The sequence below is a fragment of the Fragaria vesca genome, unplaced genomic scaffold, assembly GCF_000184155.1.
Source record: "Fragaria vesca subsp. vesca unplaced genomic scaffold, FraVesHawaii_1.0 scf0513031, whole genome shotgun sequence".
NCBI classification, from domain to species: domain Eukaryota; kingdom Viridiplantae; phylum Streptophyta; class Magnoliopsida; order Rosales; family Rosaceae; genus Fragaria; species Fragaria vesca.
In genome coordinates, this window is record NW_004443427.1 from 121,875 (window position 1) to 125,136 (window position 3,262).

The 3,262-nt window shown below is 34.2% G+C and overlaps 1 protein-coding gene across 1 annotated transcript in view; it reads right to left on the reverse strand.

Annotated features, from left to right (window-relative positions):
- Window positions 1–306, reverse strand: part of LOC101297208 — a 4,928-nt gene extending 4,622 nt beyond the window's left edge. The window contains exon 1 of the mRNA XM_004309681.1: window positions 16–306. The gene's annotated coding sequence lies outside the window, so the exon portion shown is untranslated. The remainder of the gene's footprint in view (window positions 1–15) is intronic.
- Window positions 307–3,262: the final 2,956 nt, after the last annotated feature.

The window sequence follows — 3,262 nt, forward strand, 5'->3', positions numbered from 1 at the left end:
GAGAGAGAGAGAGACCTGAACGTTGTGTTTTTGGGGTGGAGGGAGGAAGTTAACGGTCAATTGGTAGAGGACGCTGCAGGAAATGGGAAAGGGTACGACGGATAGGAACTACAAAGAAGCAAAGGGTACAATGAACCCACACGAATGTAAACATAACGATCTCTTCCCGATTATATCAGGATTAACTCCAGAAACCAGGTTCACTGAACCAACTAACAGATCAAATGAGCGACGCCACCCGGATCCGACCGACCCGGTTTCGCCGTCATAGACCCACCACCGTAATTTTTATCACCTCCGGAGCGTATGACATTAAACCTGCTTCCACTTCACTTCTTGATATTATTCTATCTTAATATGTTTTTGCTGTTGTTTAATTTTTTTTTTTCTTTTCGTGTCTCTATTCTATCCAACTGCGTGAGTTTTGATTTTAGTGCCATGTCAGAGCATCTCTTACTATAAACTAAATTTTAAGTTAAATTTAGTTTACAAAATAAAAATATTCTATATAATCTTTTTTTAGCTTATCAAATTCTCTCACCATAAGCTAAATCTTTGCCCAAATTAAAAGTATTTTAGCTTACAAAACACTCCCACCATAAGCCAAATCTTAAGGTTAAACCATTTTTTCTTTTCTTTTGTTATATATTTGTTTAATTCAATAATTAGTCATAAAAAAATTTAATATAAATATATTCAATATGGGGCTCATATGAAAGATCTTGTCGAGATCATCACGATGATATAAAATTTTGTTAGTAACAAATTTTTAATTTAGATGCTAGTGTAAATTAGAAGAACAATATTTAAAGTTAAATAAAATAATATTTTGTTTTAGTCTACTAAACCCATAAGCCAAATTAACTTACAAAATAGGTCAAGCTAAATTTTTTGTCTTGAGAATTGTAATTTAGCTTATGGTGAGAGTAATTATAAGCTAAATTTGGCTTTTTAGCTTATGGTGGGAGATGGTCTAAGGCCGATCAAATGAATGATTGAGTCTGTATTATAACTTCCGGTTCACTTGAATCTTGATGCATATAATATAAGAATTTTCGTTCAATCAGAATTCATAAATTAAAGTTGCAAGTCACAACTTGCTTGATAATCAAAGAAATACAAACAATCCTGTAGTCAATCTCACTTAAAAGTTTTGTTTTGTTTTGTTTTATTTTATTTTTCTGGAAGAAGGGCCGGTGTGGCCACCCTTATGCCTCTATTAATGAAACAAGAGAATACATAAGGAGGGACATGGTGTCTTAATTGATTGCATTTACCACCAAAGAAATGTCTCACTTAGGAGTTTTGCTCCCCACCCACTAGTTGAATGTCATATGTCCTATCTTTTAATCACACGAACTATAGTTATCAACATCCATTTATAACAACAAATTATATTATCTCCTAAATTTGCTTTTTTTTTTTTGTTGAGAATCATCTCTTAAATTTACTCAAATCACTTTTTTTTTTTTTTCTAAACAATTTAACAAAGTCTAACAAATTTATTAGGACTCCTCCTAGTGTCGTTTATCGACTTAGGTCACTGGGTTTCTTCCTTCTCCTTATATCGCTTTCCAATTTTATTTTTTTAGTCGTTTGAATGCCACTCCTAATTTTTTGTTGCATTAATGCTAGTGCCAATTTTTTTTAATTTTTTTTAGTTGTTTGAATGCTACTGCAAATTCGGGTATGTATATGCAAGAACTTATTTATTTGAATCGATAATTCAATAGCAATCTATATATATAGAAGATGACTACTTGTAGTTCAATAACTAATTTGTTTCATATTTGAGGGTATTTTTAAATATGTCGACTTGGCAATTATTCTTTCAAAAACACCAAGATGTTATATATCTTTGTTGATCTAATCTTGAGTAGTCCTAAATTTGTTAGGCTTTGTTATTTTGTTTATAAAAAGAAAAAAAAGTGATTTAAAGTAAAAGATAATATAATATGTTGTTATACATAGATGTTGTTAACTATGGTTAGAGTAATTAAAAGATATGACATGTGTCCTTCAACTAAGTGGGTGGGGAAGTATTTGGGGGGGGGGGGGGGGAACAGCAAATATGCATCCGTAATAAACTCCTAAGTGAGACATTTCTTTGATGGTAAATGCAATCTGGGATTTGGTCACTTTATATTCAAAATATCAATTTCATAACCAAAGTTTATATTTCTTTTTTAATTTAATTAGTGTGGTTAAATACTAATTGCACACTATCACCGTTAATGATGTTTTGGTCCAATTACTAAAAGAAAATACTCTGTGAAAATTCGCTATTTTACCATGAATATCAAGCATAATGTCTCTTTCATAATATCAATTTGCTTAATTTTATTCATTGACAAAATACCACGACTTTATTTCTCTCTCCCTCTCTCTCCTGTGCACGGCTAGGGTTAGGGTTTCTAAGGAATTTTGCAAGTTGTGCGGCGAGCTATCTTCTGACATGGTTGCCTAGCTGTGTTGTTGCGATGACAACCAGCCTTGCTACCAAGCTTTCTTTCGGCAAGTATGAAGAACTGGTCGATCATGGAGACCTCCGGTGCCATTCTAAGGGTTTCATAGCACAATGTTTCTATCTCATAGGACGGCTCTACACAGATCCATTTAGGAGCGTTGCTCAATGTGGAGACTGTCCTCCCCTGTGGAAGTCCAAGCAAAAAGTAATCATTTCTTGTTTACCTTTTGTAATGAGCGAGATCTCAAAAGGGTGAAGAAGGGAGGACTTTGGGGGTACAAAAGAACTATGAACCTGTTGAATGATTATGATGGTTTCTCGGACATCATGGCGGTACCACTAGATTTCGTTTGGATCTAGGTTGGGATCCAGGATCTTCCAACAACATTGATGACTGCCGCAGCTGATCAGGTTATGGGTGAGACGATAGGCCATGTTCTTCAAGTTGATGACACTGGAATTCAACGTTTTGTTGCTAGGATTTGTCTGACGTTGCCGCTTAATGCTCCGGTCAGATTGGAGAGACGAATTAGCTAGGGTTTCGCATGTTGATGTGATTTTGGTGAAATTTCTGTATGAGAGGTTTCTGTGTCACACCCTGAATTTTAGATAAATAAAAATTTCAAATTCAAGGCATGATAACCAAAAAGAAAAACAAACAATACAACAATTTAGTTTTACAACTTGTGGAAAATAATTTGAACAAGTAAAACCTCCCTCAAAACTCACTGCAATTTAGAAAGTAAACAAAAGGAACAATGCCTATCTGCCGCAGCCTCAACTCTGCTAAACCTG